The sequence below is a fragment of the Pelophylax lessonae genome (genome assembly GCF_965119305.1).
Source record: "Pelophylax lessonae genome assembly, chromosome: 7".
Lineage (NCBI taxonomy): Eukaryota > Metazoa > Chordata > Amphibia > Anura > Ranidae > Pelophylax > Pelophylax lessonae.
The window spans coordinates 212256920-212280981 of NC_138774.1; the positions used below are offsets into that span (position 1 = coordinate 212256920).

The 24062-nt window shown below is 42.5% G+C and overlaps 1 protein-coding gene across 1 annotated transcript in view; it reads left to right on the forward strand.

The window, feature by feature from the left end:
- Positions 1-358: 358 nt before the first annotated feature.
- The window catches only part of LOC309560765 (ectonucleoside triphosphate diphosphohydrolase 8-like), a 130156-nt gene continuing 106452 nt past the window's right edge, over positions 359-24062 (forward strand). The window contains exon 1 of the mRNA XM_082264418.1: positions 359-462. The gene's annotated coding sequence lies outside the window, so the exon portion shown is untranslated. The remainder of the gene's footprint in view (positions 463-24062) is intronic.

Here is a 24062-nt window from a genome sequence, read left to right on the forward strand (position 1 = left end):
AATGTAGGGAGCATTCTTCCCAGTGACCACCAATGTAAGGAGCATTCTTCCCAGTGACCACCAATGTAAGGAGCATTCTTCCCAGTGGCCACCAATGTAAGGAGAATTCTTCCCACTGACATAAAAGCTTTTTCAAGGGGTTCTCTTTGTAAAAATCATTGGGAAAGTCTGCTTTACAGTTTTTATGACAGGGAGGGGGTGTGCACTCGTATTCAGTTACTTGTGCCTATAATACATCATGGCATAGGCGGCAAATAAGAGGTTAACTGCCTGTGAGATTCCAGAACTTAGCATGCATTAGGTATGACTGCAGTAAAGGAGGGTTTGAGCTCTCAGTACACAGTCAGTGGGAGGGGAAGAGAGATTTTAAACTGAGTTTAGGCGAAGCAGCCTTTCACTTTTGTCCTGGCCTGCTCAGCATCGCAGGAGGAGCAGTTCACAGCAGCCAGTGCCAAGATACAGGTATGTTGTAAGGAAATCTGAAAACTGGTCTTATTAGTTCTCTGGGAATCTGAACATAAGAGAATGTAATATCCTGATACCAGCTCGGTTTCTGCACAGTAATAATTATAACTATTTATGAATAACTTCCTAAAAACGAATTAAAATAGGAAGTTGCCAGGAAAGGATTTTGAAACTTACATTTGATAAGAACAATGTGGATTTTGTTTAAAGGTCCCACACAAAAAATGTTGATTCTGACATAGGCTTAGATGTATTTTATTAAGTGCGAAGTGTTAAAATAATCTGAAATGCAACCACCAGACTTTAGTTTATTAAAAAACAGTTGTGTGAAAGATGATTGCTGATTATTATGGCACAAGTTGGTTACCCTTAAGATGCCAAAACATGGGGTGCTGTGCCTACATATTACCATTATATCCTTGCCCCTGCCATTCCTATGATCACATTGGGTCCTTGTGACTTAGGTTAATAGAACGGTGCAGTGGGTCGGCCAGACTAAGACTATGCTAGCTTGCTGTGGTTGTAATTTGAATTAAAGCAGCAGCACTGGGTTGTAAATCTGATTGGTCAATATGTGGTTCTTGGAACTTCCATTCTGCCTTTTTGTTTTCTAATGATCAAAGAGCAACAGGCAAAATAATGCCGCCTGTAAAAATCGTACATCGTTAATTTTATTTCATGGTTCTGCTTTACTGACGTACTGAATGACAGTTAGTTGTGTGGGTGAGATTTGATTTTTTTTTTATATGCCACAAAACATATATAATGCTAAAACAGTTGTATTATATCTGTATTGTTGTTACAAAAATTTTAATCTTTTGGAATTCCCTTGGAGAGTAATATTTAGATTAATTCTACACAACGGGCAAACTGCCTGTCATTGCTGTCAAAGTACAGTCTTCTGAGTGTGTAATCTACTGTCATTTCACAGCAGTGGGAAGATGAATAGAAAAATAAAATAGGCCAAATTATAGAGCAAACAGGGTAACAGTGTTCACTTATCTAGGGTCTACATTTAGAACAGGGTTGCATGGAACCCTAGGGTTCCTCCAGAGGTTGCTAGGCGTTCCTTCAGCAATGAGCAATTTATGCCTCTCAGATAAGTTCCCATTGACACCATTGACCCTTTTAGCTATTTGCAAGGGGGGAATTGTTCCCAATGACCACAAACGTAAAGAGCATTCTTCCCACTGACCCTCACACTAATTTACGAGTGGTAGATAAAGGAATTTCTAGCAGGGGTTCCCTGAGACCAGAAAGTTATTTCATGGGTTCCTCTGTGTTAAAAAGGTCGAGAAAGGCTGAACATTGTTGCATTCAGGATTCCTTACAGTTTATAGCTGCGGAAATTAAATTCTTCAATTCTTGTTTTAGCTAGTAAAAAATAAAAAAGGATCTAATGTCATATTGGCTTCTAAAACCAAAATAAAAAGAAGGTCTCAACTGTGTAAACGTGCAGATGGATTTGAAATCTGCAAACTGCTGTCAAGGTAATAGCATACAATGCAACTTAAAATAAAATTAGGCTTGGATTCCAAAATCTTTTATAAAAAGTTATGTAACCAAGCTATCCTCTAGAAATAAATTCCATCCTGCAGGCTTCGTACTGTACATAGCAGCAGGTGGATGGTGATGTGAGCTCTCTCACAGTGGTTATTGCATCAGACCTACATACAGCACTGTTCATATGGAATGTAATATGCAAGGGGCTGACTTCCTATCTTATAGTATGAGCACTGAAATCCTGCAATCTCCTTGCAGGATGACGGCAGAGAAAAAAAAAAAGGAGGGAAAGAAGAGAGGAGAGGAGGAAGACAGAAGTGGAAAGAAAAAGAACAGGAGAGGAAAGGAAAGGAAAATGAGACGAGAGGAAAAGAACAGGAGAGGAAACTAAAAGGAAAGGCGAGGAAAAAAGAGGAGGCGAGGAAAAGGAGAGGAGAGGAAAAAGAGAGGAGAGGAAAAAGAGAGGAGAGGAAAAAGAGAGGAGAGGAAAAAGAGAGGAGAGGAAAAAGAGAGGAGAGGAAAAAGAGAGGAGAGGGAAAAGAGAGGAGAGGAAAAAAGAGAGGAGAGGAAAAGAACAGGAAAAGGAAAAAAGGTGGAGGGGAAAAGAACAGGAAAAGGAAAAAAGGTGGAGGGGAAAAGAACAGGAGAAGGAAAAAGGAGGAGGGGAAAAGAACAGGAAAAGGAAAAAAGGGAGGAGGGGAAAAGAACAGGAGAAGGAAAAAGGAGGAGGGGAAAAGAACAGGAGAGGAAAGGCGAGGAAAAGGAGAGGAGAGGAAAAGAAAAGAACAGGAGAAGGAAAAAGGAGGAGGGGAAAGGAAAGGCGAGGAAAGGAAAAAAAAGGAAAAAAAAAGGAAGAGGAAAGGAGAGAGAAAAAGGACAAAAAAGAAGGAGGAAAGTTAAAATAGAAAGAGAAAAGGAAAAAAAAGGAAGAAGAAGAAGAGGGAGGAAGGAATGTACACGTGAAAGAATGTAGGAAGGGAGCAGAGAAGGAGGAATTACTAAAGAAGTAGAAATAAAAGAAAGGGGAATAGAAGAGGAGGGAAGTAAGATATATTTTGATTTGCATTTAGCGATTAATACTTTATCTATATCTATCCATTCATTTTGGCAAAATAAAAAAAGTAGTAATTTTTATCACCACCCAAAATGTATTTATTTCACCTGAGAAAAAATAAAATATAAATATTGATCCAGACTCCTTGTCAAGTTACCCCTATCCAAATCCAATCCTAGATTGTAAGCTCTAATGAGCAGGGCCCTCCGATTCCTACTGTATTAAAGTGCATTGTATTTGTACTGTCCAACCTCAAGTTGTAAAGCGCTGCGTAAACTGTCGGCGCTATATAAATACTATATAATAATAATAATAATAATAATAATAATGTAACCTGTAATCCTGATACACCCCTAAGTCCCGGTTCACACTGATGCGATGCGGGAAACCTTGCGAATCAGTGCCGATTCCGGCATCACACAGTGGTTCACACTGAGATCAGCGAATTGCTGGGGTGTGAATGCAAGGTTAATGACACCCCCAGATTGGTTTGCAGATCGCAGTGCAAACTGTGAAATGGTGCAGAAATTGGATCGCATAGGTGTGAACACCCATGCGATTCGATTCCAGTGTGAACCAAAAAAAGGGTCCAGCACCATTTTAGTGTGAATGCGATTTTAGCCATACATTTTGTATTGCTGAAATTGCATCGCACAGACATCGCAGGTGATCTGCACAGCAATGTGGTGTGAATCACATGCAATGTCTGGCATCGCACTAATGTGAACCGGCACTAATTGTAAGCCTCCCTAACCCTACACTGAACCTATCACCATACCCATTATCCAACGAACTGTCATGCAGACATTTGTCAATACAATCAATGACAACCATAATTGTTTAATCCCTTGATCATCAAAAGGATAAAATAATATGTTGTCTCGTCTCCCAGCAGCACTGCAATACTTTGACATTATAATAACTGTAGAAGAAGAGGGAGGGTATACAGTCAGGTCCATAAATATTGGGACATCGACACAATTCTAATCTTTTTGGCTCTATAATGGATTTGAAATGAAACAAACAAGATGTGCTTAAACTGCAGACTTTCAGCTTTAATTTGAAAATATTTACATCAAAATCAGGTGAATGGTGTAGGAATTACAACAGTTTGTATATGTGCCTCTCACTTTTTAAAAGGGACCAAAAGTAATGTGACAATTGGCTGCTCAGCTGTTCCATGGCCAGGTGTGTGTTATTCCCTCATTATCCTGTTTACAAGGAGTAGATAAAAGGTCCAGAGTTAATTTCAAGTGTGCTATTTGCATTTGGAATCTGTTGCTGTCAACTCTCAATATGAGATCCAAAGAGCTGTCACTATCAGTGAAGCAAGCCATCATTAGGCTGAAAAAAAAAAACAAAACAAACCCATCAGAGAGCTCGCAAAAACATTAGGTGTGGCAACTGTTTGGAACATCCTTAAAAAGAAAGAACGCACCGGTGAGCTCTGCAACACCAAAAGACCTGGAAGACCACGGAAAACAATTGTGGTGGATGACCGAAGAATTCTTTCCCTGGTGAAGAATACTTCCTTCACAACAGTTGGCCAGATCAAGAACACTCTCCAGGAGGTAGGTGTATGTGTGTCAAAGTCAACAATGAAGAGAATACTTCACCAGAGTGAATACAGAGGGTTCACCACACGACGTAAACCATTGGTGAGACTCAAAAACAGGAAGGCCAGATTAGAGTTTGCCAAACATCTAAAAAAGCCTTCACAGTTCTGTAACAACATCCTATGGACAGATGAGACCAAGATCAACTTGTACCCAAGTGATGGGAAGAGAAGAGTATGGAGAAGGAAAGGAACTGCTCATGATCCAAAGCATACCACCTCATCAGTGAAGCATGGTGGTGGTAGTGTCATGGCGTGGGCATGTATTGCTGTCAATGGAACTGGTTCTCTTGTATTTATTGATGATGTGACTGCTGACAAAAGCAGCAGGATGAATTCTGAAGTGTTTCAGGCAAGATTATCTGCACATATTCAGCCAAATGCTTCAGAACTCATTGGACGGTGCTTCACAGTGCAGATGGACAATGAAGCATACTGCGAAAGCAACCAAAGAGTTTTTTAAGGGAAAGAAGTGGAAAGTTATGCAATGGCCAAGTCAATCACCTGACCTGAATCCAATTGAGCATGCATTTCACTTGCTGAAGACAAAACTGAATTGAAAATGCCCCAAGAACAAGCAGGAACTGAAGACAGTTGCATCAGAGGCCTGGCAGAGCATCACCAGGGATGAAACCCAGCGTCTGGTGATGTCTATACGTTCCAGACTTCAGGCTGCAAAACATTTGCAACCAAGTGTTAAAAAGTTTAAGTTTGATTTAGGATTGTTAATCTGTCCCATTACTTTTGGTCCCTTAAAAAGTGGGAGGCACATATACACAAACTGTTGTAATTCCTACACCGTTCACCTGATTTGGATGTAAATACCCTCAAATTAAAGCTGAAAGCCTGCAGTTAAAGCACATCTTGTTTGTTTCATTTCAAATCCATTGTGGTGGTGTATAGAGCCAAAAAGATTAGAATTGTGTAGATGTCCCAATATTTATGGACCTAACTGTATCTCCTATTTTATTTCCTTGATCTGTTTGGTTTGCCTCCTCAGAGCTGCAGAGACATAATGCATACACAGTGAAATCATCACTAAATGTCACTTTGTGTAGTTCTTTCTTCTTTCATGTCCATGATTTTATGATGTCATGAGTAACATGCTGGTTAACAGGGCCGAACGGGGAATAAAATTCAGCCCTGGAAAAAATCCCATACCAGCCCCATGGCATTATTTTATCACTCCAACAGCATAACGTCATTAATTTCTTGTTCATAAAAGTGAAAAACCATGCATTTTAAAGCACATTTGAAGAGTGTATTATATATAGAAAAGACAGATATGAAAGCACATAGGGCTATATATATATATATATATAAGCAAATTTCGGTTAAAAGTGTGGACATGGTAATGGAGGTGGTCATAGGCTGTGTGGACATGGTACAGGAGAACATGTCAGAGGCTGCGGGCATGGTACAGGAGATGAGGGGGGTTGCGGACATGGTACAGGAGTTGAAGGGGGTAACGTACATGGTACAGGAGATGTCAGAGGCTGCAGACATGGTACAGGAGATGTCAGAGGCTGCGGACATGGTACAGGAGATGTCAGAGGCTGCGGACATGGTACAGGAGATGTCAGAGGCTGCGGACATGGTACAGGAGATGTCAGAGGCTGCGGACATGGTACAGGAGATGTCAGAGGCTGCGGACATGGTACAGGAGATGTCAGAGGCTGCAGACATGGTACAGGAGATGTCAGAGGCTGCAGGCATAGAACAAGAGATGCAGGGGCTGCGGGCATGGTACAAAAGATGCAGAGGCTGTGGGCATGGTACGAGAGATACAGGGGCTGCAAGCATGGTACAAGAGATGCAGAGGCTGCGGGCATGGTACAGAAGATGTAGGGGCTGTGGAGGGGTCTTACTTACCTATCTGTGAGGTGCCTTACATTTCAAAATGGCGCCACCCGGTGCCATCATGTCACTGTGCATGCGCCATCTGCCCGAGAATGGCCGAGAGTGTACAAGCTTTCCTGAGACGCGGCGGCGAATGCGCAGTTGACATGTCGGGCTGGCCGCGGGCATTTTTTGTTACGGGTGCTACTGCACTTTCATACAGCCCCAGGGCAGGGAGACTTGCAGGCCTACCGGGAAATTTCCCAGTATCTCGGTAAGCCAGTTTGGCCCTGCTGGTTAATCTCATATTTTATAAGTTAGACTTAGGACTGTACTGAACTGTGAGGAACTTTATAAATGAGACAGTTTGCATTTGTAAAAAGAGACGTGCCTTTTTTGCCCACAGCAGGTGTCCAGTTTCAAAGAGACGATAGCTGACATTTTACTGGTTGATTTGGTCACAAATTTACTCCTAGAAAATTGCCAGGATGTATGGGATTCTTTTCAAAAGAGCTGGGACATATATGTCACTACTGGAGTTGATCGAACACCTGGATGTCCGGGTTCGGGGAGTCCGGCCGAACTTGAAAAAAATGTCCGGGTTCGTGACCCGGACTTAACCCGAACTTTACCCCGATCTCGAACCCAATTGAAGTCAATGGTGACCCGAACTTTTGAGCACTAAAATGGCTCTAAAAAACACATGTTAAAGGGCTAGAGGGCTGCAAAATCTTCTTAAGAGCATGGCAAGTGCTCTGCAAACAAATGTGGATAGGGAAATAACTTAAAATAAAATAAAAAACAGAAAAATAAAAAATAATAATAATAATGAATGATGTAGGAGGAGGACGAGGCCCATATGGAGTAGGAGGTTGAGGTGGCGGTGGATATAGCGGTGTAGGTAGAAGCGGCGGTGGAGGAGGAGGACGAGGTCCATATGGAGTAGGAGGTTGAGGTGGCGGTGGAAGTGGCTGTGGAGGAGGAAGAGGTAGCCAACACTGGTTTTTGTTTTTAATTTTATTTCTTTTTAAATTAGGGTGCACCCCAAAAGAGTTAGAAAGATCAAATACAACAATGGCTGGGTAAGGCCGGTATACATGTCTATTCTGCACAAGGTACGGACAAGTCCTGTGGGATCCATGCCTGGTTCATTTTAATGAACGTGAGCTTGTCTACATTGGCTCTAGACAGGCGACTGCGCTTGTCTGTGATAACGCCCCCAGCCGTGCTAAATCCACGTTCAGATAATACACTGGCTGCAGGGCAGGCAAGCACCTCCAAGGCGCTAAAGGGCAAGCTTAGGCCATGTGCCCAATTTGGAGACCCAGAAGTTGAAGGGGGCAGACCCGTCATTCAGTACGTCTAGGCGTGTGCACCCATACTGCTCCACCATGTTAGTGCTGGGTCGTGGTGCTGCTGGTGGAGCTCCTGTTGCAAGGAGAGGACACCAGCTACACGTACAAGTGAAACACCTTTCTCAGCTGCGAGTAGGCGACAGAACCTTACAGCAGTATTTGGCAGGGCCTAATGCACCTCTACAAATGTTGAGGCCAGAACAAGTACAGGCGATAGTAGATTGGGTTTCTGACAGTGCCTCCAGTTCCTTCACATTGTCTCCCACCCAGTCTTCTGCTGAAAGGTCAGAGTTGGCACCTGCAGCCGATGTCCATCAATATTTCACCTCACCCCCTTGCAAATCAGCCAAGCAGTCTGAGCCCCAAGTCATGCAGCAGTCTCTTCTTCTTTTTGATGACTCTGTTAGCATGGTTTCCCAGGGCCATCTACCTAGCCCTGCCCCAGAAGTGGAAGAGATTGAGTGTACCGATGCCCAACTATTTATGTCTCTAGATGAGTACATGGGAGGACCATCTCAGCACGTCTCGGATGATGACGAAACACAGGTGCCAACTGCTGCGGAATTCCGAATTGTGGAGACAAGGAGGAGAGGGGTGAAGACTGGGTGGAAGATGATGTGGAGGACGATGAGGTCCTCGACCCCACATGGAATGAACGTCATGCAGGTGACCTGAGTAGTTTGGAGGAAGAGGCGGTGGTCCCACAGAGCCACCAGCACAGCAGAAGAGGGAGCAGGGTGCAAAAGCAGAGAGGCCGTGCCCTAGACACTACGCCTGCTACTGCCCAACGCAGCAAGGGACCGAGCACACCAAAGCCAGCTCTAAGGAGTTCCCTAGTGTGGCAGTTCTTCAGACAATGTGCTGATGACAGGACACGAGTGGTTTGCACGCTGAGCAATCAGAGCCTGAAGCAAGGCATAAACCTTCTCAACCTGAGCACAACCTGCATGACCAGGCATCTAAGTGCAAAGCACGAGCTGCAGTGGAGTAGACACCTCAAAAACAAAGAAAGGTCTCTGGCTCCTCCGGCTTCCTCTTCTGCTGCAGTCTCGGCCTCTTCATCCACCTCTGTAGTGAGACCAGGAGCTGCTACCCCGCAAACAGAGGATCTGCCAGCAACACCACCACCTGGGTCACCAACAACCATCTCCATAATGTCCCGTGGAAGCGTTCAGCTTTCTATCTCCCAAACACTTGAGCGGAAGAGGAAGTACCCCCCCCTACCCACCCACGATCCCTGGCCCTGAATGCCAGCATTTCAAAATTCCTGGCCTTTGAAATGCTGTCATTCCGTCTGGTGGAGACGCAGAGATTTAAAAGCCTTATGGCGGTGGCTGTCCCGCAGTACATCGTGCCCAGCCGCCACTACTTTTCCAGGCAAGCCATCCCTTCCCTGCACAACCAAGTGGGTGACAAAATCAGGTGTGCACTGCGCAACGCCATCTGTGGCAAGGTCCACCTAACTACCGATACGTGGACCAGTAAGCACGGTCGGGGACATTATATCTCCCTAACAGCACACTGGGTACATGCAGTGGTGGCTGGGCCTGAGGCAGATAGCAGTTTGGCGCATGTCCTTCCACCACCGAGGATTGCAGTGCACTTCAGTTTGCCTCCTGTTCCTAACTCCTCCTACTCCGCTTCCTCATCCGGTCAGCGTTAACACCTTCACCACCAACTTCAGCACAGCCAGGGGTAAACGACAGCAGGCAGTTTTAAAACTTGCCTGTTTGGGGGAAAAAAAAAACACACACACACACGAGTTGTGGAGGGGCATTCAACAGCAGACCGATGAGTGGTTGCTGCCAGTGAGCCTCAAGCCCGGCCTGGTGGTGTGCGATAATGGGCGAAATCTCGTAGCAGCTTTGGGCCTAGCCGGTTTGACACACATCCCTTGCCTGGCGCATGTGCTGAATTCGGTGGTGCAGAGGTTCCTTAGAAATTACCCCGATATGTCAGAGCTGCTGCAGAAAGTGCGGGTCGTCTGTGTGCACTTTAGGCGTTCTCACCCTGCTGCTGCTCGCCTGTCAGCACTGCAGCGTAACTTCAGCCTTCCCGCTCACCACCTCATATGGGACGTGCCCACAAGGTGGAACTCCACCTTGCACATGCTGGCCAGACTGTGCGAGCAGCAGCAGGCCATAGGGGAGTTTAAGCTGCAGCACGCACGCATGAGTCGCTCTGCAGAACAGCACCACTTCACCATCAATAACTGGGCCTCCATGCGAGACCTGTGTGCCTTGTTGTGCTGTAACATGTGCAGACTAGGCCGCAATTTAATTTTTTTCCCTAAATGGGTGTTTATTGAATAGCGAAATAGAACAACAGTATCCAATGGGTGTATCTCACTGTAACATATGCAGACTAGGCCGCAATTTATTTTTTTCCCCCTAAATGGGTTTTTATTGATAAGCGGAATACGACAACAGTATCCAATGGGTGTAGCTCACTGTAACATATGCAGACTAGGCCGCAATTCAATTTTTTCCCCCTGAATGGGTTTTTATTGATAAGCGGAATACAACAGTATCCAATGGGTGTATCTCACTGTAACATATGCAGACTAGGCCGCAATTTCTTTTTTTTCCCTAAATGAGTGTTTATTGAATAGCGGAATAGAACAACAGTATCCAAAGGGTGTATCTCACAGTAAATATGCAGACTAGGCAGCAATTTCTTTTTTTTCCCTAAATGAGTGTTTATTGAATAGCGGAATAGAACAAGAGTATCCAAAGGGTGTATCTCACTGTAACATATGCAGACTAGGCCACAATTTTTTTTTCCCTAAATGGGTGTTTATTGAATAGCAGAATAGAACAACAGTATCTTAAGGGTGTATCTCACACGTACAGATACAGACTAGGCCGCAATTTAATATTTTTTCCCTAAATGGGTGTTTATTGAATAGCGGAATAGAACAACAGTATCCAATGGGTGTAGCTCACTGTAACATATGCAGACAAGGCCGCAATTTATTTTTTTCCCCCTAAATGGGTTTTTATTGATAAGCGGAATACAACAACAGAATCCAATGGGTGTATCTCACTAACGTATGAATGAAAAATTTCTATTTTTCCCTTTAATTGGTGATTTTTGAAGAGCAGATTTGAACAGCAGTGTCTAAATGCTGTATGACAGTGTCACAGTAAAGTATGAATGAAAAACTGAAAAATATTTTTTTCCCCCTAAATACTGAAAAATAATTATTTTTCCCTTACATTGGTGCTTTTTGAAGAGCAGATTAGAAAAAACAGTGTCTAAACAATGAATGTCAAAGTAAAATATGAAGGGAAAAAGTTTTTTTCTTTTTTAAATGCAGATTAAGCAGACACATATGCACTGAGCTTGCATTACATGGCCGCTACACACCGCACGCGGCCAACTAACAGACTGATAAAAGTTTTTTTTTTCTCCCTCCTCCTCCTCACTGGGCTCAGGTCAGGGCATAAAGATCGTGCACTGCACCCCCACACAATAAAATCAATGTAGATCTCTGTCTGAATAAAGACGATTCTTCCTATTCTTTCCCTGAACGCAATCTCCAGCCTGCCCCTACAATAATCTCCTATCTCTCCCTCAGCAGCAGCATCAGGAACCTCTCCCTAGTATAGTTATAGCAGAGTGACGCGCGGCGCTATGTGACTCCAGCTTATATAGAGTCTGGGTCACATGCTGCACTGGCCAATCACAGCCATGCCATTAGTAGGCATGGCTGTGATGGCTTCTAAGGGCACACTAGTTAAACGCTTGCTGTTTGGCTGCCTTGCACCTGTTGAAACCGCGCCATTAAAACCGCGCCAACACATTAAAACCGCGCCAAAACATCAAATAACATTACCGAACAACGGACAGTATCCCAAACATACAGTGAAATGTTCGGGTCTGTGTCCGGGTACCGAATACCCAAAAGTATGGTACGATCCCGAACAATACAGTACGGGTTCGCTCAACCCTAGTCACTACTAAAGTTCTTAAGAGACATAAGAAACCTTTACTTTTAGATATACGATTAAAAATGAACAGTTTGGGGTAGACCACACCCTTTGAATTACACAGTATTACATTATGATACATTTCGGTTTTGAGTTTATTACTGCTTTAACCACTTGCTGACCGCCAGCAGTACATATACTGCAGCAAGTCGGCTCTGATTGCCACCGGGGACCCTTGATCACTCCCAATGGAGACAGAACGGCAGTCTGCCGTTGTAAACATGGCAGACCGCTGTTCTGTAATTTATGAACACAGGGATCATAGGTCTCTGTTCATGCAGCAAGCCCACCACCCACACAGTTAGAAAGCACCCCCCTAGGGACACATTTAGCTCTTTGAGCCCCTTGTGTTAACCCCTTCCCTGCCAGTGTCATTAGTACAGTAATAGTTCATATCTTTTAGCACTGATTACTGTAGTAATGTCACTGGTCCCCACAAAAGTGTCAAAGATGTCAGTTAGGTGTCCGATCTGTCCGCCGAAATGTCGCAGTCCCACTAAAAATCACTGATCGCCGCCATTACTAGTAAAAAAAAATTTAAAAAGGACAAATCTTTCCCCTAGTTTGTAGACACAATAACTTTTAAGCAAACCAATCAATCAATATACGCCTATTGGGTTTTTTTTTTACCAAAAATACGTAGCAGAATACAAATTTGCTTAAAATTATGAAAAAATTAGATTTTTTAATTTTATTGGGAATGTTATATTGCAAGAAAGTAAAAAATATTGTTTTCTTTTTTTGTTTTTTTTTTTTAAATGGTTGCTCATTTTTTGTTTGTTTATAGCGCAAAAGATTATAAATAAATAAAATAAAAATCGCAGAGGGATACAGCGTTGCACGACCGTGCAATTGTCAGTTAAAGTAACCTAGTGCCGAATCGCAAAAAAAGGCCTGGTCATTAAGGGGGGGGGGGGAACCTTCTGGTCCAGAAGTGATTAAGTTACACTGGTACAAACAATTTTAGGTGTTCAGTAAATTGAGAAGTCATAGTTATAAAATTCCAGTCATTAGTTTGCATAACTTACAGTTCTGAGTGAATTTCTAAATGTCAAGTGTGTCAAATGTCCCACTACATCCTGCATACTTGCTAGACTTTTAATCTAAATTAGCAAAATGCCAGTTAACTGACTGATAAAACAATGAGAGTTCCCAGAGTTATTCTACACCAGTCTTTTAAAACCCTTTTTACCCCAGGGAACTCAGGGAAATTTATCAGGAGGTCGGTGAAAAAAAAAGCTCCTCGCATTAGTAGTCATTGGGAAGCATGTCCCCTGACACTGGTAGCCAGAATGCACCCCCTTCAAAATATGTCCTTTACTTAAAAAGACCATTGGTGTCATGCTGCTAACTCTGCCAAATGGAATTTGCAGGCACTATTGGATGGGAGGTCAATCAACAACAGCTCAAGGAACCCCCCCCCCCCCCCCCTAGAAATGTCTATAGGAACCTTGGGGTTCTACAAACTCTGGTTGAGAAGGACTGATTTAGACAGCAGTACCTTGTCAATATCAACCCATAGAACATCACAATTTGCAATCTGTTACAGTAGCAACTGTGGTGTGGTCCAAGAAAAATTCAAAGCTAATAATGATAACTCCTCTGACCCAGCTCAGTCAAACTATTTACCAATGTCTGGTAGAAACAGTTACTGTTGGTCAGTTCACCCATTACTAATATTTTCCATTTTTGGTAGATGCTGGAAGAGTTAAAGCCTAATTCTACTTTAAAATATCCCATTAAATAGTTGGTTTGGGCCAAGCTGGCCCAAACCAACTATTTATTGCACTTGCAGTTACAGTGCCTTGAAATAGTATTTATACCCCTTGAAAATTTCCACATTTTACAATGTTAATACCAAAATGTAAATGCATTTTATTGGTATTTTAAGTGATAGACCAACACAAAGTGGTACGTAATTGTGAAAAAGTGAAAGTAAAACGATAAATGGTTTTCAAAATATTTTACAAATTAATATGTGAAAAGTGTGGCGTGCATTTGTATTCAGCCCCCTTTACACTAACTAAAATCTAGTGGAACCAATTGCCTTCAGAAGTCACCTAATTAGTAAATAGAATCCACCTGTGTGCAGAGATGTATAGGAACTAAGTAGAACTACTTCACTACTGTACTTAAGTACTGAAAGGCGGTATCTGTACTTTCCTAGAGTAGAATTTTTTTCTCCTACTTCACTACATTTTTTCAATGATTTCAATACTTCTACTCCGATATTTTATTTGTGCTGCATAGTTACTCGTTACAATTATAAAAATTACCACTGCCAGAACAGTAGATGGCAGGTTTCATGAAGCTCAAAACATGTGTATTATCAGCGCATACGAAAATAAATGCTACTGTATGTATAAATAAAAGCTGCATTTGAAATAATAAAAAACAATATGATGTTCAAACTTTTGACTTCTTTCTTTAATAACTACATAACACAGTACTTGTACTTTCAGTACTTGAGTAGCAATTTTTTTTTCAAAACTACTGGTACTTTTACTTTCAGTACTTGAGTAGCAAAATTTTTAAAAAAACTACTTGCAATACTTAAGTACAAAAAATGTTGAATACTTTAGTACTTCTACTCAAGTCACTTTTTGATCGAGCACTTCTACTCAAGTCACTTTTTGATCGAGCACTTCTACTTCTACTCAAGTATGGGTTTCGAGTACTTTATACAACTCTACCTGTGTGTTATTTAATCTCAGTATAAATACAGCTGTTGGATGTTTGTTAGAGAACCTTAGGCCCCTTTCACACATATCGTTCAGTTCATCAGTTCAGTCATGTCAAAATGTATCAGTTTTTCATCCGTTTTTGCATCCGTTTTTTTACATCCACTACCAATGCAAAAATGGATGAAAAAACTGATCGTTTGTCCATTTACATCAGTTTTTTTGTTCGATCCGTTTTTTTGACGGATGAAAAATAGGGCATTCATCCATTCCAAAAAATGGACATTGACGGAAGCAGATGAAAACGGATGTTATTGGCTGATCATCCGTTGTCATCCGTTTTTACATGGAGATGCATTTCATCCGTTTTTACATGGAGATGCATTGATGTCCGTTTTTCATCCGTCAACGGATGGATGAAAAACGGACAATCGGACAGTATGTGTGAAAGGGGCCTTAGTGAACAAATAGCATCATGAAGGCCAAGGAACACACCAGAAGGGTCAGGGATAAAAGTTGTGGAGAAGTTTAAAGCAGGCTTGGGTTAAAAAAATATATATACCAAGCTTTGAATATCGCACAGAGCGCTGTTCATTCCATCACTCGAAAATTGGAAAGAGTATGGCACAACTGCAAACCTACCAAGACATGGTGGTCCACCTAAACTGACAGGCCAGGCATGGTAACTCTGGAAAAGCTACAGAGATCCACAGCTCAGGTGGGAAAATCTGTCTACAGGACAACTATTAAGCTGGATACACACTATACAACTTTTGTTGTTAGATTTCCATTAGATTTACCTTCAACTATGTAATGCAAGGGCCTGCCTGATGCATACAAATTGAAAGTGTTTAGGTTTGACCTCATATTATATGGTTTTGGTAAATCTAAAGGAAAAAATCTAAAGAAAAAATTGTATAGTGTGTATGGCCCATTAGTCGTGCACTCCACAAATCTGGGCTTTATGGAAGAGTGCCAAGAAGAAAGCTATTGTTGAAAGAAGACTATAAGAAGTCCTGTTTGCAGTTTGTGAGAAGCCATACGAGAGAAGGTGCTCGGGTCAGATGAAACCAAAATTGAACTTTATGGACTAAAAGCAAAAAGCTATGTGTGGGGAAAAAACGAACACTGCAAATCACCCTGAACACACCATCCCCACCTTGAAATATGGTGGTGGCAGTATCACGTTGTGGGGACGCTTTTCTTCAGCAGGGAGAGGAAAGCTGGTCGGAGTTGATGGGAAGATGGATGGAGCCAAATACAGGGCAATCTTAGAAGAAAACCTATTAAAGCCTGCAAAAGACTTGAGACTGGGGTGGAGGTTTACCTTCCAGCAAGACAACAACCATAAACTAAAGCCCCGTACACACGCACAGATCGTCGTCATACAAATGTTCGTCTTTTCTCCCCGGGATGTCGGTGTCTGTTGAAAAGTGCAAAGACAGCACAAGGACAGCACAAGAATTTTGTCCGCAGACTTCAGCTGACTGCAGAAGTGATGTCATGTAATGGTTAACTTTCCCTGTGTTTTTTATTTTCTGAGCATGCCCAGTCTTGCAAATCTGCGGTCTGTCGGCTGATTTCTGTACTGACAGGCGACAATCGTCCGTTCTGGTGTCCGCAGACAAAAATTTTCATGTTTGCAAGAAAGACTCTTGTCCGCGGATTGTGTGCAGACAGCTGTCGGAGGCACCATACTAACACGTGTACAATCGGCAGATCTTTCGTCCGCCGACGTTTGTATGACGACGATCTGTGCGTGTGTACGGGGCTTTACAGCCAAAGCTACAATGGAATGGTTTAGATCAAAGCATATTCATGTGTAATGCCCCGTACACACGTGCAGATTATCTGAAGACTTTTGTCTTCAGATTTACCTTTTCTATGTAGTGCAAGGGCCTGCCGGATTGCATACAAATTGAAAGTGTTTAGGTTTGACCTCATATTATATGGTTTTGGTAAGTCTGCAGACAAAAGTCTTCAGATAATCTGCACGTGTGTACGGGGCATTAGAATGGCCTAGTCAAAGTCCACACCTAAATCCAATTCAGAATCTGTGGCAAGACTTGAAAATTGCTCTTCACAGACGCTCTCCATCCAATCTGACAGAGCTTGAGCTATTCTGCAAAGAAGAATGGGCAAAAATCTCACTCTCTAGATGTGCAAAGCTGGTAGAGACATCCCCCAAAAAGACTTGCAGCTGTAATTGCAGAGAAAGGGGTTCTACAAAGTATTGACTCAGGGGGGCTGAATACAAATGCACGCCACACTTTTCACATATTGATTTGTAAAACACTTTGAAAATCATTTATAATTTTCCTTCCACTTCAGAATTATGTGCCACTTTGTTTTGGTCTATCACATAAAATCCCAATAAAATACATTTACATTTTTGGTTGTAACCTGACAAAATGTGGAAAATTTCAAGGAGTATAAATTAGTTTCAAGGCACTGTAAGCCCCGGTTCACATTAGTGCGATCAGGGAGATCGCATGTAATTCGGAGCGCACTGCTCCTAAATTACATGCGATCTCATGTGCGGTGCAAATTTCAGCCATACACTTTGTATGGCTGATTTCGCACCGCATCCGCACTAAACACGCACCTGACCCTTTTTTTTATCCGCAGAATCGGATCGCATAGTGGTTCACACTAGTGCGATCCGATTTTGTGCGAACGTGCAGATCGCACTGCGATATGCAATCGCAACTGGGGGTGTCGTTAACTAGATAGGTCTAAACAAAAACTATTTTTAAAAGGGAATTAAAAAACGTGGAGTTAGGCTTTAAAACTGAACTAAACCCTCCAATCCTTTTCAGCCATGAAAGTTGCTATCTTAGCTTCTGTTTGATATGCAACTGCCATTGTGCTGCACATGTGATCAGGTATGATTCTAGCTGTTTGACAGTTTGGTTGGAGTACAAGCAAAAGTAACAGTTAGCATTCCTGGCATTAAAAGAATGTAACTTTTTTTTTTTAAGCGATGGGTTGAGTTACACTTTAAAGCACCCAACAGTTTCTTCTATCTTTTGGGAACTTTATTGGTGTGATCGCTGATTTAACCACCTACTGTAGCCAACATAAGGGGTTCTCACTCTTCCAGTTTTTTTATTTTTAATTACAGAAATATAACAGAAGACGGCACAAAACAAAGGTGGGCAGGGATACCCACCGATGGTTTAGAAGAACCGGACAAGATTCAAACCATGTATGGGCAGGCTAATTGTACCCAAGAGGATTGCTCGATTAACTTGGGTACAACCAGTCTGTCGGATTTTTCATGCGAATATAGCTGCTATTAATAATCACTGTTTGCTGTGTAAACACAAAGGCTCAGTGAGAGGGATTCCCCCATCAACATGGACTGTGTTGATGGAGGAATCGATCGATTTTCTTTCCTGCAACCCGTGGTTGCAGAAAAGAAAATCACAACATCTATGGTTGGCTTTGCAGTATGTCTTATGTGAATCCTAAAGTAAAACTGACATGTCCTCTGAATACTGGTTGCTTGGTTGTCTTTAAATTGGATGTAAACCCTCACATACAGTGCCTTGCGAAAGTATTCGGCCCCCTTGAACTTTGCGACCTTTTGCCACATTTCAGACTTCAAACATAAAGATATAAAACTGTAATTTTTTGTGAAGAATCAACAACAAGTGGGACACAATCATGAAGTGGAACGAAAATTATTGGAGATTTCAAACTTAGTTAACAAATAAAAAACGGAAAAATTGGGCGTGCAAAATTATTCAGCCCCCTTAAGTTAATACTTTGTAGTGCCACCTTTTGCTGCGATTACAGCTGTAAGTCGCTTGGGCTATGTCTCTTTCAGTTTTACACATAGAGAGACTGAAATTTTTGCCCATTCCTCCTTGCAAAACAGCTCGAGCTCAGTGAGGTTGGATGGAGAGCGTTTGTGAAAAGCAGTTTTCAGTTCTTTCCACAGATTCTCGATTGGATTCAGGTCTGGACTTTGACTTGCCCATTCTAACACCTGGATATGTTTATTTGTGAACCATTCCATTGTAGATTTTGCTTTATGTTTTGGATCATTGTCTTGTTGGAAGACAAATCTCTGTCCCAGTCTCAGGTCTTTTGCAGACTCCATCAGGTTTTCTTCCAGAATGGTCCTGTATTTGCCTCCATCCATCTTTCCATCAATTTTAACCATCTTCCCTGTCCCTGCTGAAGAAAAGCAGGCCCAAACCATGATGCTGCCACCACCATGTTTGACAGTGCGGATGGTGTGTTCAGGATGATGAGCTGTGTTGCTTTTACGCCAAACATAACATTTTGCATTGTTGCCAAAAAGTTCGATTTTGGTTTCATCTGACCAGAACACCTTCTTCCACATGTTTGGTGTGTCTCCCAGGTGGCTAAATGACACTTTTTATGGATATCTTTAAGAAATGGCTTTCTTCTTGCCACTCTTCCATAAAGGCCAGATTTGTGCAGTATACGACTGATTGTTGTCCTATGGACAGAGTCTCCCACCTCAGCTGTAGATCTCTGCAGTTCATCCAGAGTGATCATGGGCCTCTTGGCTGCATCTCTGATCAGTCTTCTCCTTGTATGTGCTGAAAGTTTAGAGGGACGGCCAGGTCTTCGTAGATTTGCAGTGGTCCGATACTCCTTCCATTTCAATATTAATCGCTTGCACAGTGTTCCTTTGGGTGTTTAAAGCTTGGGAAATCTTTTTTGAACCAAATCCGGCTTTAAACTTCTGCACAACAGTATCTCGGACCTGCCTGGTGTGTTCCTTGTTCTTCATGAAGCTCTCTGCACTTTAAAAACGGACCTCTGAGACTATCACAGTGCAGGTGCATTTATACAGAGACTTGATTACACACAGGTGGATTCTATTTATCATTAGTCATTTAGGTCAACATTGGATCATTCAGAGATCCTCACTGAACTTCTGGAGAGAGTTTGCTGCACTGAAAGTAAAGGGGCTGAATAATTTTGCACGCCCAATTTTTCAGTTTTTTATTTGTTAGCAAAGTTTGAAATATCCAATGAATTCCAACAACAAGTTCCACTTCATGATTGTGTCCCACATGTTGTTGATTCTTCACAAAAAATTACAGTTTTATATCTTTATGTTTGAGTGCCGGGTCACACTTATGCGATGCGGGAAGTCTGCGAATTCGCAGCCTGTTCCCGCATCGCAAACGCACCCTTGGCAGTTCACACTGCCATATGCGGTACGCTGGGGGTGTCAATGAAATGTTAACGACACCCCCAGTTTGATCGCATATCGCAGTGCGATCTTTACAGTTCTCACAGGATCAGATCGCACAAGTGTGAACCACTGTGCGATCCGATCCTGATGCGGCTGAAAAAAAGGGTCATGTGCGACTTTTGTGCGGGTGCAGTGCGAATTTAGCCATACAAAGTGTATGGCTGAATTCGCACCGCACAGCCGATCGCATGTAATGCAGGAGCAGTGCGCTCCGATATTACATGCGATCGCCGCAGCCGCAAGAGTGTGAACCGGCACTTAAGCCTGAAATGTGGCAAAAGGTCGCAAAGTTCAAGGGGGCCGAATACTTTCGCAAGGCACTGTATACCGAGTGAAGTGAACAGCCTCAGATGATACACAGAGATAAAACAAACCTCCCTACATACTTTTTACATATATATCGGCTGTCTTCAGCTGCTATATTCTTTTGAAAGTGCACATTGTGTTAGAATTTCTCTCTTCCTTTTCAACACTGGCAGTGTAGACTTGGCAGACACAGGCAGCTGATTGGAGGAAAGGCACACACCCCCACTCCACATAGGCAAATTAAGAAAGGAATGTGCTGTGAATAAACAAGATCTCTGCTAATCTAGTTATAGCACCAACCCCTACACAAATTTCAGCCTGGTTTTATCTTGGTTGGATCGATCCCCGCTGAGCCGGCGGATGACAGCTACGTCTCCGCTTGCAGTGCGGAGAGGGAGGTGTCACAGCCCCCGCTGCTCTCTATGGGGGATCGGATGAGAGTGGACTGCCTGTCCGCTCTCATCTGATCCCATCCGATCCCCAGGACGGATGGAAAATAGGGTTTCCATCCGTCCGGATTTCACGGACAGGATCGGATGGCAGCGGCTGTCAGCGGACATGTCACCGCTGACATCCGCTGCTCCATAGGGCTGAATGGGGCATCCGATCAGATCTGCCTAAAAAACTGACAGGCGGATCTGATCGGACCGCCCATGTGAAAGAGCCCTTAGAGAGAGATAAGAAAACACTGAAGATAGGTCAAATTTCATGAATCAGGATTACATCCACCTGGATCAAGTAGCCTATTCATGTAAAAAGAAATCACTTTGTTTATATTTTGCTCAAAATCACAATGTGATAACGTGCCTTTTGATTCATATTTGGAAGGAATTTCCATGATGATGATGTGACAACAGGAGGGTGACATTGAGTTTAAGGTTGTACTGTATTTGGAAGTTAATATATTGTAGGTTGCTTGATATGAGAATTGTTCCCATATGGGCGCTTAAAAGTAAAATCTTCGGGACTCAAGTCAGACAGTATCTCAGCATGTTATTATAAACAGCTGGAGTTTAATGACTTGTAGATTGCACTGTCTCTTATAGAAGCTTTTAGCCTTTCAATCCACCCTATTTTAATGTTGAACAGACATCGCTGAGAAGATGGAGTCATTTAGCGCTAGGTGTGCATGATTACTGCATTTACTTTACAAGAAACCCAATCCTTTTCTTCATGTCACAATTACTTTCCAGTGACATGCATGAAAAATGCTGTGGTGTAATCAACGTTATTTAATGTTCCTACGATTAGGGAGAAATTCCAACTGAAAAAAGTCATATTAAAAAAAAAAAAAAAACTTAGCTTTATGTAAGTACCAGGGATCCTCCTTTACATTACATTTTCATTCCATTTGAAGTAAATTTGTGCTCCATTAAATTTTTTAAATTTCATTGGCCTTCCTTGCAGCAGACACCACATTTTACCTGCTTTCATTATTCAAAAATGCCTCTTTGATATATAGTGCATGGGGAAAGTATTCAGTGCTTCACTTTTTCCACATTTTGTTATGTTGTTCCAAAATGGATTAAATTCATTATTTTCCTCAGAATTCTACAAACAATACCCCATATGACAACATGAAAGACGTTTTGTTTGCAATCTTTGCAAATTTATTAACAAAAAAAAAAAAAAAATCACATGTACATAGGTATTCATAGCCTTTGCTCAATACTTTGTTGAAGCACCCTTGACACCAATTACAGCCTCAAGTATTTTTGATTATGATGCTACAAGCTTGGCACACCAATTTTGGGCAGTTTCCCCCATTCTCCTTTGCAGAACCTATCAAGTTCCATCAGTTTGGATAGGGAGCGTCGGTGCACAGCTATTTTCAGATCTCTCCAGAGATGTTCAATCTAATTCAAGTCTGGGCTCTGGCTGGGCCCCTCAAGGACATTCACAGAGTTGTCCCATAGCCATTCCTTTGTAATCTTGGCTTTGTGCTTAGGGTCGTTGTCCTGTTAGATGAACCTTCACCCCAGTCTGAGGTCCAGAGCGCTCTGGAGCAGGTTTTCATCAAGGATGTCTCTGTACATTGCTGCCTTCATCTTTCCCTCAATCCTGACTAGTCTCCCAGTTCCTGCCCACTAAAAAACATTCCCACAGCATGACATTTCCACCACCATGCTTCACTGTAGGGATGGTATTGGCCAGGTGATAAGCGGTGCCTGGTTTCCTCGAGATAGGACGCTTGCCATTCAGGCCAAAGAGTTCAATCTTTGTTTCATCAGACCAGAGAATTTTGTTTCTCATAGTCAGAGTCCTACAGTGCCTTTTGGCAAACTCAAGGCGGGCTGTCGTGTTCCTTTTAATGGGGAGTGGCTTCTGTCTGGCCACTCTACCATACAGGCCTGATTGGTGGAGTGCTGCAGAGATGGTTGTTCCTCTGAAGGTTCTCCTCTCTCCACAGCGAGACACTGGAGCTCTGTCAGAGTGACCATTGGGTTCTTGGTCACCTCCCTGACTAAGGCTCTTCTCCCCCCACTTTCTCAGTTTGGCCGGCTCTAGAAAGAGTCCTGGTGGTTCCAAACATCTTCCATTTATGGATGATGGAGGCCACTGTGCTAATTGAGACCTTCAATGCTGCAGAAATTTTTATGTACTCTTTCCCGGATCTGTGCCTCGATACAAATTCTGTCTCAGAGGTCTGCAGACAATTCCTTGGACTTCATGGCTTAATTTATGCTCTGACATGCACTGTTAACTGCGGGACCTTATATAGACAGGTATGTTCCTTTCCAAATCATGTCCAATCAAATGAATTTACCACAAGAGGACTCCAATCAAGTTGAAGAAACATCTTAAGGAGAGTCAGTGTAAACAGGATGCACCTGAGCTCAATTTTATGTGTCATGGAAAAGGCTGTGGATACATATATACACGTGATTGTTTCATTTCATATTTTTAATACATTTGCAAAGATATCAAACAATCTTTTTCACATTGCCATTATGGGGTATTGTGTGTAGAACTTTGAGGGGAAAAAATTAATTGAATCCATTTTGGAATAAGGCTGCAGAAAAAGTAAAGCGCCGTGAATACTTTCCGGATGCATTATAGTCCCACTTTGTTATTGGGGCGTAACTTGCTCTGACCTCAGGGCTAAGCTCTGATAAACCAGACTTTAGGTTTACTTTCAAGTGATGTTGGCAAATATCCGCATAAATGTCAAATCATATAAATGTCCAATAAACGTCCAATGATCAAAGGCTGTCCCAAGTAACAGGAGTAATCCGAAATCCTCAATAAGAATGTAAACCATCAGATAAGTGATCTCCTTACCAGACAAGGAAAGGGAATTCGCCCTGAGATACCAGGTGAAGTGGGTCCAGCAGTCTCAAATTTGGAGATTAATGGAGTTTCTCCTGATGTTATATCAGATACATGTGAAGAAAAATTGCATATCCATAGCGTAATACTGTATGTTTATATCACAAACACCCGGATAGTGAGCCTCCACCAATTGTGATGAAAGGGACAGCCACCACACCAGTATAGATACAGAATCAAATCTCAGCACGCAAAAACAATCTCAGAAATGACTTCTGTGTGTGCCATAACTCAAAGAAGTTAAGTGCAGCCGTGTGGAAAGACAGCCAAGGTAAGATGGAGCCCAACACCAAAATCACTGCCGCTTACCAGATTAAATTAAGTGACAAGCCAAACAGTCTCTGTGAGTCCTCTGGATGTCCCAATGTCGATTGCTCCAAGTTCAGCCAAACCAAAGAGGAGACAGAAGGCAATCGATAGTGTAAAACCCAACAATATTTATTCACAATAAAGAGAGCAACTCACATAAAATTGCAGGTAGGGAGCGTGGATAGGATGCGAGCCGCCGGCCGGTCGGCTCCTTCGCCCGTCCTCAAACACAGAGCAGTGACGTCAGCACGCCGCGACCGACGCACGTTTCGTCAGATATGACGTTATCAAGGTATCCGGGTGTTTGTGATATAAACATACAGTATTACGCTATGGATATGCAATTTTTCTTCACATGTATCTGATATAAC